General features: G+C 52.5%; 1 protein-coding gene across 1 annotated transcript in view; it reads right to left on the reverse strand.

Annotated features, from left to right (window-relative positions):
• Positions 1-14,652, reverse strand: part of RADIL (Rap associating with DIL domain) — an 84,096-nt gene that overhangs the window by 24,423 nt on the left and 45,021 nt on the right. The gene's annotated exons all lie outside the window — the stretch shown is intronic.

Genomic DNA, 14,652 nt, shown 5'->3' on the forward strand with positions numbered 1-14,652 from the left:
GCAAACACGCACGCACACATGTGCACAAACACCCCCCCCCCCATGAAAGAGTCTTATGCATCCAGGATGTGGTCTTATAAACTGGTGCCGCTGCAAACCCAGAAGCCAGACAGAGCCCAGGTCGGGCTCCCGTCACCAGCACGGGCAGGGCTGACCCCGGCGCGTTCTTCCATAGCCCTCTGCCGACTCTGCTCTGCACAGCCTCCCTCCACTGCCCGGCCACCTCCCCTTCCTACAACCATTCACCCCGACCAGACAAAGCCCGAGAAGGAGAGGCAGGCTAGCTGCAGCGAGGTGCTGCCTTACCAGAGACCTGCCCTTCCCAGAGGAAGCCAGCTTCTGCAGCTCGCGGGAGGCGGGAAGCCGAGTCTGCAGGAGGCCCGGCTGGCGGAGAGCCGCAGTGCGAGGCTGTCTGCCCAGCGCCCGCTGCTCCCTGCCCGCTGCTCCCTGCCTGCTGCAGAGCTGGCCAGCCCAGCCCCTGGCAGGCACCACCAGGGCAGGGGGGAGGAAAGGGGGGGGGGGGGGGGGGGGGGGCCTTGGGCAGGCGGGGATGGGGAGAGTAGGCAGGAGGGAGTGGGGGAGCAGGAGGGCATGGGAGCAGGTAGGGGGAGGCAGAGGCTACCGGGCGCTATGGGAGAGGCAGAAGGAGGTGGGGACAAGCGGGGCCAAGGGTGGGGTGAAGGCAGGGGGAACCGGCAGGGGCTGGTAGGGCAGATGGAAGCCAGCCTCCCCTGCCTCAACTGCCCTGTCCCACCTGCCCTCTTAAGGATGACAGATCCCAGCACTTGAGGCAGCACAGTATGACCATGAGGCCATACCTAAAAGAAGAAATGAAGTTCAGCCCAAAATGAAGTTCTAGGCCCGAAGCTTCTCCATCTGGGATGGAGCCAGAGGATGGGAAGAGCCTCAGAACCACCTTCCAAGAGTCCGGAGCCTAAGACGGTGGTCCTTTCCTCTTAGATTCCCAGGGGCTCCCAGGGGCCCCCCAGATGAGGCCTGAGACCAACGGCAGAGTCCCCGGGCTGCAGCCCACAGGAGAGCTCCCCGCCAACCAGGCTCCAGTGCAGCTGGGCTCCCACAGCCCCTGGCACATGGCCCTCCCCGGGCCCAGGGCCGGCTTCCCTGACCCCGCTGGGGCAAGCAGCAGTTCTCACCCTGCACTCAGACCCTCCTAGGCAGCTCGGTCTGGCTTCCAGGTTCCCTTACTGGGTCCCGGGGTGGCCACGTGAGCACAGAAGGACCAGGGCTGAGGGGCGGTGGGGTGCAGCGGCCATCAGAAGGGACGCACCCAGGCCAGCATGACTCAAGGGCAGCGCAGCCCACAGCACCCAGCGGACATGACCCTGACAGGACCCCGTGTACCCCCAGCCCGTGGCACCGCCGGGAGAACCCTCACGCATGTGTGGACACCCATGCAAGGACACAGAAAGGGCCACGGGACCCTGTGAGGGACTGTGATCGTAGGATAAAGATGCTGCAGGGGAAAGGGGGGGGTCAAGCGTGCCCCTGGAAGCGGGGTGGAAGCAGCAGGCCAGAGCGTAACACGGAAGGAGGAGGACCTCCCAGTCACACCCCTCAGAAGTGTGGAAACGTCATCACGCGCTGCTCACGGGTTACGGGTCACCCACGGAAAGCTCTTCTTAAAAACAGACAGAAAAGACACGCAGCGAACTGAGGGAAACGGCTGTCTCGAGGGGGCGATGTGGAGTCTGCGTATGACACCGGGAACCGCAGCCGGCAGGACACCACATGCTGTGCTGCCCCAGGACCTGGCCCTGTCTGTGGCCGTATACAGACAATGCTCTGCTTTCACTTGAGAAAATTCTAGATCGGTATGATTTCAAGATGTCGTGTCAGTTCTGGGAGGAAGATACGGGTGTCAGTCAAATTATTCTGTAAACTGTTACTTCTTTAAACTTTCTTAAAGTAAAATTCAAAAACATTTTGTGGGCCTGCCCCAGGCGTGTGACCATGGCTTCCCCACGGCGGGGTGGGGCGCTCAGGGGTCAGGCCAGCCTGATGCCGCTGCTAGAGATGAACCCCAGCCCCGCGCCCGGGGAGCAGCTCAGAGGAGGACCCAAGGCTTCCTGAGGGCTTGTAGGACAGCCCCTTCCCTGATGACATCTGATTCTCCTTCAGCTTTGCCATCGTCAGGTACATGTGTCTGCGCACCGCGCACAAGGACAGAGCTGCTGAACTTTGTCGTCCTCTGCTCTGGGTGGGGGATGCCAGGTGGCACACAGCCCGACAGAATCCTGGCCAGATTTACCCTCAGAAACCTTCAAAAGCATGGCACATGCCGCTGGCCTGCACAGTGCGGCAATTTTCAGGGTGCTGAGCCCCCGGGGCCCAGGCTGCCTTAGCATTCACAAGGGGGAGACTGGACCAGGAAGTACTGTTCTCCAGCGAAGGAGTTCTAATAAAATAAGAGGGCGGCAGGGTCCACAGCTTCCAGGCCACAGGGAGTCTAGGGGGAAAGCGGTTCACCCTATGGAAGGGCGCCTGCCCCCCGCCTCCCCCGGCCTGTGGGCGGGGCGGGTGGAGATGCGCTCCAAGGCCTGGGAGGCCAGAGGACGCCCCCTCTCCCATCACACCCGCCACCCGCCCCACGTGGGCCGGACGTGCTGATCCCACAGTTTCCTGCTCCGCTGCAACTGAGCTCAGTGGGGCCAGAGGTTCTGGCCTGATTCTGTAGGTCTGAGGGACACCCAGGAATCTGTACTTCGTAAAAGCACCCAGAAGGCTCTGGAACACGGCAGACAGGCAGAGGAGCTCCTGCAGGCCCACTGTCCCTCCTTTGTCCCCAAAGCCCTGTCTACAGAGATGCACGGAGCCCTCGGTAAACTTACTTGACCACCTACCAATTTAACTTGAGTTTTGGATTTCTAATTCTTTTCTCCAGGCAAGTGTTTGTCAGCTCCCGGAAAGGTGGCAGATACAGGTTCCCCACTCCCACCCCGACATACCCGCGCCAGTGGAAAAGCAGAAACACCCAGCAGAGGAGGGAGAGCAGGGGTCTGGGTAATCAGAAACTGGGGAGGGTTCTGTGCAGCCCCAGGGCACACACGGGGCCCACCTCGTCCGGTTCACAAACAAGGACACACACAGGACCCGTCTTGTGTTCATAACCAAGGACACACACACGGGGACCCACCCTGTCATGTTCACAACCAAGGACACACACACACAGCACCCACTTTGTCATATTCACAACTAACGAAACACACAGGACCTACCTTGTCATGTTCACAACGAAGGACACACACAAGGGGACCCACCCTGTCATGTTCACAGCCAAAGAAACACATAGGACCCACCTTGTCATGTTCACAACCAAGGACATACACAGGACTGACCTTGTCATGTTAAAACCAAGGACACACACACACCACCTATCTTGTCATGTTAACAACCAAGAAGACACACACGAGACCCACTTTGTCATGTTCACAACTAAGGACACACACAAGGCATCCACTTTGTCATGTTCACAACCAAGGACACACACACAGGACCCAGCAGACCACCTAACACTTGCTAATACACACAGGCACGAGACCCAGAAGCAAAGTGATTACTTTCCACGTTTTGAGAGGATTTCTGAACTCGAGGAGATTCTGAAGCAACTGGAGGCACAACCCAAACAGGAAGCATGGGGCCGCCAGCCTCTCCTGGGCAGTCTGCCTCTGACCCGGGAACTGGGAAGGGGCTCCAAACCTGCAGGTGTGACCGTGATCGAGACCGTGAGAGAATGGTCACGTCTGCAGAAAGGAGCTCTGGGCCTTGCTTTCCCCTGGCCACCAGCCCTAGCTTGCCCCTCGCCAGCCCGGGGAGGAGCCCCCCCCGGCGTGCAGCTCCGCAGGGCAGGGCTCCCTGGTTCCTCGTCCCCTGCTCGGACATGCTGGGGGGTGGGGAGGCAGCCAGCCGGGCAGGGAAGGAGGAGGTGGGGGTGACATCCTGGGCGCCACACTCTTTGACATGTATCCCCTCTTCTCGCCACAACAGGCTAGAGCAGATGTCCCCTCTGCTGGCAGAGAGGAGAAAACTGTGCATACCAGGGGTGGCAAAATTAATTTTGAAAACAGTGGTAGCTGTCACCAGCGTCCAGTCATGGGCTCGACGCTGGGTCCAGAACAGCACTGGAAAGAAAAACACAGCTCTTTCCTGAACGTCACTAAGTTCAGGACAATAAATTTAACCTGCTGGTTTTACCTCAGAATCCTGTTTGCTCTTCCCTCTGGGACTCTAAGAGTTTGAAACAGTATGTATGATCTGGAAATTTTAGTGTTGTGTGCACCCGCCGCCGGCCGGGACTGGAGGTCTCACAGATGTGGTTACCACTGGCAATGGACAGGGCAACAAAACGGTCCTGCGTAAGGGAATTTTACTAGAATTGGGGGAATTAAACTATTTTAAATAATCCCTAATAACAGTTGGGATACACTCTTAACTAATGCAGAGGGGGGCTCAAGCAAGTCCTCTTGAATTACAATGTCCTTTTTGACCTTAGCAAAGGCAGGGGATGGAGTTCTTGGTACCAAGCAATCCTTGAAGTTAATGTTTTGTATTCAAAATACACAAAAAAGAACAACTAACTTACAGATAATTTGGGAGCACCTACTTACTACATAGCCAGCCTTCTTCTGGGCATTCTGCATTTAATTCTACTTCGTTCTCACATTAAACCCCATAAAGGTTTATGCCGCAGGAGGATGGGAATACGTTAGCACAGCTTTTGAGGACCAGTCTGACCACTGGCAGAGAAAATTCTCAACAAAGTGTGTACCGAGCCCTCTCCCCCCGCAGGAAGAAGACGAGGATGCTGCTGACCGTTTCTGTTCAACATCACATTGGAGGTCCCCGGGCAGTATAATTAAGTCAGGGAAAACAAAGGAAAGGTCTAAGAATGGAAAAGAAAGAAAGAAAATCATAAGTATTTTGCAGACACTGTGATCGTGTTTCCAGAAACTGCGGAAGGATCTTATGGACAAATTACTAGAATTAGTGAGGCGAGATGTGGCAGGTGTGCACGTCCCATCATGTTTTCACACGGGAGAGACAATGAGAAAAGGATCTGCAAAAGTAATGACACAAAACCACTGCAGAGTAAGTCCATCAGACAATGTGCAGGACCACGACACTGAAAACTGCACAGCACCGCTGACGGAAATAGAAGTCTTGACATATAGAAGGTTTATACCAAGCTGATGGAGTGTACGAGGTCAGTTCTCTCCAAATTGGTGTGTAAGCCCAATGCAGTGCAGATAGGGTCTTGGCAGGGGTGTGTGTGTGTGTGTCTGTGTGTGTGCGCGTGCGCGCGCAGGGACGTGTGCATGAGCGAGTGTGTGCATGCATGTGTGTGTATATGCAAACTGGTAAAATGCATATGGCAATGCAAAGGGTGAGGTAGCCTTGAAGACCAACGACAACGCTGAACACACGTACTACCAGATAAGAGCCTGTTTTAAGCTACAAGAACTGAGAGAATGGGGCACCGGTATACGGACCAATGGAGCACTGGGACAGAAATGAGAGTCCTGGAACAGAACCTCACATCCACAGGAAGGATGGTCTTCTCAATAAATGATACTGAGCCAACTGCATCTCCATACAGAAAAAACATGAATCACGACCCCTACCTCACACCATCCACAAAAATTAACTCCTGATGGATTACAGATCTAGACACGGAGGCAGAACAAGAAAGCACTCAGGATAAAACACAGGCCAAGATGTCCATGACGTTGGGCACACGAAGACTTCTTGCATGGGGGGGAAGGCGTTGCTCACGAAGGGAAGACTGCCCACGGATGCAGTCCTCCTTGAGGTTACAGACCCTGACAAGTACAGCTCTCCAATATGACGCTTACATTGCTCAGAGAAACAAGAAAGTTTCGGAAGGAAAACAAAGTTTCTTTTGTCAACCAAACTAAAAATCGGATATAAAGTTTAACTGTGTGGTTTGTGGAATAACAGCGAAAACTGAATTCACAGCCTCACCAAGTTTCCCGTGTGTAATTTAAGACACTGACTGGGAAAAAGAGGGACCCTAACGCTTGGAAGAGGGAAAGCAGGGTGGGCTCCAATGACACAGAGAAGCTTGAACCCCTGATTCAATCTGAGCCTTACTTACCAAGAGAAGTAGACTGTCTTCCTGAATCTGAAAAAGACCGGCCTTCCCTTGCTTCCAGAACATACAATAACCTCCTGTGGGAGCCACAAGAGGAGGCCTCCCTCTCTGAACACCCACTCCCGCCCTTAAGAACACACCTCAGTGAGCGACTAGACCCACAGGGGCCAAGTTTCATTGGAGACCAGAGCAGGGGAAGATGGGCAGCGAGTCTGGGCCGCAGGCAAGCTGCCCCGACTCTGGGGATCCGACAGCCCCAGGAGAATCTGCGGCCACTCTGGGGTTGGGAGCATGGCTTCTTCTTTGAGAAATAACTCCTGATCCGTCACTGAGTGGGACCTGGAGGGTCTCATAAAGGGATATGGCAGGACCGGGGACCTGAGTTCCCCTCCCCATCTGGGGTGGTTTCTGCTTTCCTGACACAATCATTGTATTATGAGCTTCTCTTCAGAAGAATCCAGAGGCCAAGTGCAGAGTAAGAGGAGACATTTGCAGGACACACATTGGAAAAAGACTCGTCTCCAAAATCAATACGAAAAAGGCAGAGAACCCAACAGATAAGTAGACGAGAGCTTTGAACAGATACTGCAAAGTAAGAGTATCCCGAATGGTCTTTAAACATAGGAAAATGTGGTTAGCCTCATTAATCATCAGATTTACAAATTAAAACCACAAAGCAGTACCACCGTACCACTGTGAGAAGAGCTAAAACGGACAAGACAGGCCGCACCGAGTGTGAGAGAGAAAACGGAACAGCTGGAACTCTCACACCGCCGGCGGGAGGGAGAACAAGCAGGCTCACTTAGGAGAAAAAGGTTGAGCAGCATCTCTGGCCGCGGGACGTGCGCGCGCCCACTGCCCCCGGCCCCGACTCCAGTGCCAGGTGCACGCTTTATTTACTTATTGGAAAGAGCACGAGAAGGAGGAAGGGCAGAGTGAGAAGCAGGCGCCCCACCGAGCAGGGAGCCTGATGTGAGGCTCGACTCTGGGACCCCAGGATCATGACCTAAGCCAAAGGCGGACGCCCGATCGCCTGAGTCCCCCCAGGCGCACCTCCCAGTTGCAGACTTGACAGAAGCGCACACGCCATCACAACACGGGCCCAGCAGCATCACCTGACTGAGCCCAGCCTGGAAACAAGCCGAGTGTGTGTCAGCAAGAGAATGGCCGCACAAACCGTGCGCACTCACACGTCCCAGTACTGTACAGCAATGATAACGAGGGACCTGCTTCCTAAGCAGCAATGTGAGCACGTCTTCAGAACGGGATATTAAGCAAACAACAACAACAACAACAACAAAAGCAAGGCCAGAGATGTAAAAGTCTCCAGCAAGACAATGGCAAACCAAATCCGGCAAGAGATAAAAAGGAGGGTACATCACCACCGAGCGGGATTTATGCCAGAACGCAAGGTGGATTTAACACACAAAAAGCAATCAATCACTGGAAGGCACCAAATCCAGAGACTAGGAGCCTACGCCATGCGATCCTTCCCACAGACACAGCACAGTGCTCGGGACGCCTGGGACAGCTGAGGAAGGGTCTCCGCAAATCCTCTTCCCAAAGACCCACACTCTCATAACAGCTGAAATGACACTACTGCGCAGGCAAAACCACGGGGCTGCTATCGCTGAAAAGCGGGAAGGCGGACGTGAGGAAATCAGGACAGGGACTTGAGAGAGGGAAAGGCGAGGGCTGAGTCAGAGTGACCTGATGGGGATGGCACAGCATGACCCGCCCAGGAGCCAAGCGAGCAGGGATGCACCCGGACATGCGGGGACACGCCTGTCCTCCAGGCACAGCTCAGCTGGGCAGTGCTGGCCTCATACCGTTTTCCCCGAGGCCAGCCCTCGTGCTTTCCCGCCTCACCTGCACACGGTCCCCTCCCCAACTGCCGCCACACATACCCCACCCTGGCCTCTCCAGGGCATAGAGGACACAACCTGGCTGGCGGGGGGGCCCTGCAGGAGACACTGGGGACCCCAGAAGCCAGGCACACGGCACAGAGGCCACTCACAGTAGCCGTCTATACCAGCCTACTCTACCCCAGCGGTTCTGAAAACGGGCTGCCACCAGGAGGGGCTGAGTCAGTCCGCTCCCTCCTGGGCACACGCAGGCAGTCCGCAGTGGGCGCGCACCGTCCACTGCCAGCCCTGCGGCCTCCGCTGCCCCCGGCTCCGCCGCCACTGCGCACTGCCAGCTCTCTCCCCAAGGAGCTGCCAATGCTTGCTTCCTGCCGGCGACCCAGGGACTCGATTCCCGGGGAAAATGCAGATGTCCTGAGCTCCCTGACTTTTTCTCCATGTACCCTGGGAGAATCCAGGAAAACTTCCACGGGAACAACGTGCCCCCCGCCCCCCGGGTCTCTGTAGCAGCCCTATCCCTTCAGCGGGGTCAGACGGACACTAATAGTTCAGCGCATCAATCTGTGTCTGCTCTCACGTGCTTGCCGTATTTCAAAACCAAGCACACCGGTACGGAATGAGAAATATAAACACTTGATAAACATCATAAAAGCGGTCGGCCTGGCAGATCCTCCGGGAACACAAACTGCAGCCCCAAGAAACCGTGTTCCCCTGTCAAACCAGCAGACAATTTTATTTTTTTTTTTAAGATTTTATTTATTTAACAGAGAGAGATGACAAGTAGGCACAGAGACAGAGAGAGAGAGAGAGAGAGGAGAGGAAGCAGGCTCCCTGCCGAGCAGAGAGCCCGATGCGGGACTTGATCCCAGAACTCTGAGATCATGACCTGAGCCGAAGGCAGAGGCTTAACCTACTGAGCCACCCAGGCGCCCCCAGCAGACAATTTTAAATGACGGAATCACGAGATGCTGAGGGTACGGAGATGGGCATTCTCAGAAACTGCTGGTGGGGATGGAAAGTGGCCCTGATCCACCCCCAGCTTTAAAAGTAGCTCTCGAGGGGTGCCTCAGTGTCTCAGTGGTTAAGCGTCTGCCTTCAGCTCAGGTCGTGATCCCAGGGTCCTGGGATTGAGCCCCACATCAGGATCCCCGCTCAGCAGGGAGCCTGCTTCGTCCTCTGTCCTTCCCTCACCCTGCTGCTCACTCTCTTGCTGTGCCTCTGTCAAATACCTAAATAAAGTCTTTTTAAAAATAAAAAATAAAAATAGCTCTCAAGATATGTTAGCTCTACCACTATCAGATAGAGACATAGTATCTAGATACGTCTCCTTCCTTCCATAAAGCAATTCTACTTTTAGGCTGCTGTCCTACAGAAATAATCAGAAAGGAATCAAACATTTATGTACAAGGTGCTTATATAAGCTTATTTATGAACAAAAATGGGAACTATTCTTAACTCCAATAGAGATATGGCAGGTATCACTCACTGGCATTAAAAATTATGTTCCCTGGGGCTCCTGGATGGCTCAGTGGTTTAAAGCCTCTGCCTTCAGCTCAGGTCATGATCTCAGGGTCCTGGGATCGAGCCCCTCATCAGGCTCTCTGCTCAGCAGGGAGCCTGCTTCCTCCTCTCTCTCTGCCTACTTGTGATCTGTCTGTCAGAGATCAGATCAAATCTTAAAAAAAATTATGTTCCCAATATGAGCAAATAAATAAAAGTTTATTAAAAGGGCATATAAAGAACACAAAATATATAATGAAATGCCCATTTAAAAAAAAAGGGATATAACTATGTATATTTAGTTGTGTAAGAAAGTAAATACGACACTGAGCCTGGAACAATAGGCGGGGACATTTAGGTGATTTTCAGTCTCTTCTTTATACTTTCTCTACTTTCCAAATTTTCAACAATAGGAATGTCATTTTTGAAGCAGAGAAACTGCATTTTTTAAAAATTTTATTCTATTTTACTTAAATTCAGTTTAATTACCATACAGTATAGCATTAGTTTCAGAGGTAGAGGTCAGGGATTCGTCAGTTGCACGGAACACCCAGCGCCCCTTCCATCCCGTGCCCTCCTTCATGCCCGTCACCCAGTTACCCCCTCCCCACCTCCGAGACACTGCATTTTAAAGCACTGATGAGCATTATTTCCGTGGTGAAACCTGGACCCTCTCACATTAATTCGAGCCTCAGTGAGGAAGTAACATCCCCTCTTTAGGAGGAACTAATTAATAACTCAATTAAGATCATGGGTAACCGAGTAGATAAAATGCTCAAGCCATTTGTCAATCAGTGACAGACAGACTGACTGTGAAGAGCCTTCCAGAACCGTGGCAAAGAAACAGCAGTGTGGCAGTACCAAGATGTTATTTAGCTGAACGCAAGGCCCTGTCTGGTTCCCCCAAGGTGACGAGATGGCGCTAAGTCTTCTCTCAGGAAGGACCGAGCGACACGTGACAGCTAGCACACACAGACACGGCTGACCCCGGGCCACTTTCCCCTCCAGCCACAGCCAGTGGGCGTCCCCTGGGTCCAGCGGCAGAAGCAGTTCCTTCTACCAAAGCAGAGCAGTCCCGTCTCTCTTAAGGAAGCCTGCCCCCAGAGAAGGGTCACTCCTGCCGCACCCCCCCAATTCTGCATCTCCACGGCCCTCCACTGCTGCCCTGGAATGAGCTCCCCTTGCTCACCACTCACCACGGGCTAGAAGAGATGGTGGAGGCTGCTGCTTTGAAAGTGGAGCAAAAAGACAAAGATGAGAAACTAGGAGACCAAAAATCAGAAAAACAGATCCAGGACTTGAATAACAGAAGAGCCAAAAGAAATCATCAAGGCAGTAACATAGCTTTTCAGAACTGAAGATCACGAGTTTTTAGACTAAAATGGCCCATCCAAAGTCCAACACATAAGAGAGATTAAAAATGCATGAAGGGGGACACCTGGGTGGCTCAGTCGGCTAAGTGGCTGCCTTTGGCTCAGGTCATGATCCCAGAGCGCTGGGATCGAGTCCCACATTGGGCTCCTTGCTCAGCAGGGAGACTGCCTCTCTCTCTGCCTCTGCCTGCTGCTCTGCCTGCTTGTGTGCTCTCTCTCTCTCTGACAAATAAATAAAAACTAAAAAATAAAAAAATAATAATAAAAATGCATGAAGGGTCAAGATATACAACCATAATTTTTTTAAATGAAAAGGTAAGACTAACATCAGAGTCTAAATACACCCTCCCAAGGCACACAGGTCACTGCTCAGGGCAAGGCTGGGGCGGGAGCAGCATAAAGAAATTATGTGCTTCCAGAAGGAGAAGAAAGCCACTGAGCATGAGGGGTGAGGAGTATCTAGCAGCTTCTCAGAAGGGTACTGGAAGTTACGAGAAATGGGCCAACACCGTCAAAGTTCTAGGAAGAACATTGTTTTCAACTCTACATCCAGATAAATATTGAGCATTAAGCAGGATAATGATCTTTTGAGACATACAGGGTCTTAAGCAATTTTAATTCCCATGCGCACTTTCTCAGGAAGCTACCAGGGAGACACCCCACTGAGAGAGGGGCGTATAACCTAGAACAAGGAAGGAGGAACCAGGAGAAACAGGGGGTCCTTCCCCAGGGAGAGGCATGCGAACCATGGCTACAGGCTTCAGGGGTGGCCAGCCCAGACTGAAATAAGGCAGGAGACTCCAAAACCCTGGAGCCAATCAAATATGCCATATGTCTGAGCATCTTTTCATCTTTTTCTTTAATATATATATTATTGATTTTTAAAAAGATGCTTATATATTTATTTATTTGAGAGAAAGGCAGGGGAGGGACAGAGGGAGAAACAGACTCGCCACTGAGCAGAGAGCCAAATGTGGGACTCGATCCCAGGACCCTGGGATCGTGACCTGAGCTGAAGACAAATGCTTAACTAACTGAGCCACCCCAGCATCCCCAGATACCTGAGCATCTTGAAATAAGGTAATTGGCAGAGAGCTAGGGAATACTGCATTAGCGAAAAGTATCAAGAAAAAACAAACAATAATGACAATAATTAATTTCAAAAGAAACTAAAGGTTGGGCAGTAAGGAAAAGTGCACCCTGTTTCCTAATCCAACCACCGCTCCGACCGACTGCACAGGAGCATGCACGGCAGCTGGACGTTTGAACAAGAGCCATTCCCACCTTCACAGTAGGAAGTCACTACATGTGCCCAAAATTAAAAAAAAAAAAAATCAAGTAGTAGTAGGATAAGCTTGTCATTTTAAGCTGTGGAGTTGATGGAATTAAATGACAAGAAAGAAATAGTTCACCGATGAGAATGATTTCCTTGGAGGAGTGCAAAATTGGGAAGAAGGGCAGGCTGGGGCAGGGAACTCCACGTGTGGTCTTTGTGGTTTTGTTTTTATTTTTCTATTTTTTTAAAATAATTTTTTTATTTTTAATTTATTTGACAGAGAGAGATCAGAAGTAGGCAGAGAGGCAGGCAGAGAGAGAGAGGAGGAAGCAGACTCTCTGCTGAGCAGAGAGGCGGGACTTGATCCCAGGACCCTGAGATCATGACCTGAGCCGAAGGCAGAGGCTTACCCCACTGAGCCATCCAGGCACCCCTACAGTTTTGTTTTTAATGATGACTGCCTTAACTGTGCACCTATGTAACTTTGGTGAAAATAATTTTTTTTTTCAAGTAAGCTCCATACCCAGCACAGAGCACAACGTGGGGCTTGAACTCATGACCCTGTGATCAAGTCCCGAGCCAAGATCAAGACCCCAGCTGAGATCAAGAGTTGTACACTTTGAGGGGGTCTGGGTGGCTCAGTCAGTTCAGCATCTGCCTTCGCGTCCCGGGATCAAGCCCCGTACTGGGTTCCCTGCTCAGCGGGGAACCTGCTTTTCTCTCTTACTCTCCCTCTGTTCTCTATATCTCTCAAATAAATAAATAAAATCTTAAAAAAAAGAAAGAAAGAAAGAGTTGTATACTTAACCAACTGAGCCACCAGGCATCCCAGTAAGTAAATGTTTTTAAACATATATCCTCTTCAATCTACTAAACGAATGAATGAACGTACACACTCAGGGTCAACATATCATCCATTCCTAGATACACTTTTCTTTACATTTCAAGTTCTTGCCATTATTTGCATCTTTGAAAGTGGTAAGTTGTCCTGTATGCACATGGCTGGTCAGCCTGGCCACAACTTGGTTGTCACTCCCCGCGAGGCCAGGGGTCGGGGGAGATCCTACAATATTTCAGTCAGTTACAGATTATTTGAAGGAGCATGAGCATGGGCTGTCACATACAAAACTCACAGAATTTCATGCCAACTGCTGGGAAGAAGGCCGCAGAGATCACAGTGGGGCCCTCTCTGTGCTCCTGAGGGCAGAGAAGAGGCCACTGTGTGCACAGGGGCACGTCCATGGCCCGGGCTTGAAAAGAAGAATCAGACACTGGACTTAGTTCACTCGCCTTTATCTTTTCATGTATGCGCAAAACGAATACTGATGAAAATCCACATTTTTTTTAAAGATTTTTATTTATTTATTTGACAGACAGAGATCACAAGTAGGCAGAGGCAGGCAGAGAGAGAGGAGGAAGCAGGCTCCCTGCTGAGCAGAGAGCCTGATGCGGGGCTCGATTCCAGGACCCTGGGATCATGACCTGAGCCAAAGGCAGAGGCTTTAACCCACTGAGCCACCCGGGTGCCCCGAAAATCCACACCCTCCCAAGGCACACGGGTCACTGCTCAGGGCAAGGCTGGGGCGGGAGCAGCATAAAGAAATTATGTGCTTCCAGAAGGAGAAGAAAGCCACTGAGCATGAGAGGTGACGAGTATCTAGCAGCTTCTCAGAAGGGCACTGGAAGTTACGAGAAATGGGCCAACACCGTCAAAGTTCTAGGAAGAACATTGTTTTCAACTCTACATCCAGATAAATATTGAGCACCTGGGTGCCTGGGTGGCTCAGTGGGTTAAGCCTCTGCCTTCGGCTCAGGTCCTGTAACAGCAGAACCTGTAACTGAAGGGCCCGAACAGACCACTCAGCAGAAGCCACCTGCTTTCCGCTGGCTCCCCGCCTCGAGAGACCGAGAGGAGAGAAGCAAAGAGCTCAGAGTCCACAGGGAGCCCAACTGCAGGACAGCAAATGCTCAGCCTCCCGGCAGACAGAGGAGGCCGAGAGTCAGACCCCGCCTCGGGGGAGTGTGGCACAGACACGAGACTCACTGTCCCGCCCCATCCTCTTTCGGCGCCTCAGAAGGGCCTGAAGGTCTGAGCGCTGGGCCACACAAAGCCCCTGTGGAGAGACCAACTCGGGGTGCCCCTCAGCCATTCTCCCCATCCACCCAGGGGCGCTGCAGCAGCTCACGAGCACCTGCACGTCTCAGCAGAAGCTGGAAGCAGAGAAGGGCCATGTCAGGAGCGTGGTCTGTGGCGGGGGTCTATGTGACAGGTGAAGGCCCCTGGAGTCCCGGCCGGGCTGGGCCTCCAGGTGCCCAAGCACAAGCAGCTCAGACAAAGGCAGAGTGAGCTAGCCGGGCAAGGAGACCCCCCCTCGGCTGTGGCCAGAGGGAGTCACTCGCTGGGCTGCGGAGGAGTCCCAACTTTCAGGAAAACGCGAGGCTGGCTCAGAGCCCAGCGGACGGCAGGCGGAGTCGTTCCAGGCCTTGAAATGCAACCACAGACTCCAG

Source organism: Neovison vison, chromosome 14 (genome assembly GCF_020171115.1).
Source record: "Neovison vison isolate M4711 chromosome 14, ASM_NN_V1, whole genome shotgun sequence".
In the NCBI taxonomy this organism is placed as follows: Eukaryota; Metazoa; Chordata; class Mammalia; order Carnivora; family Mustelidae; genus Neogale; species Neogale vison.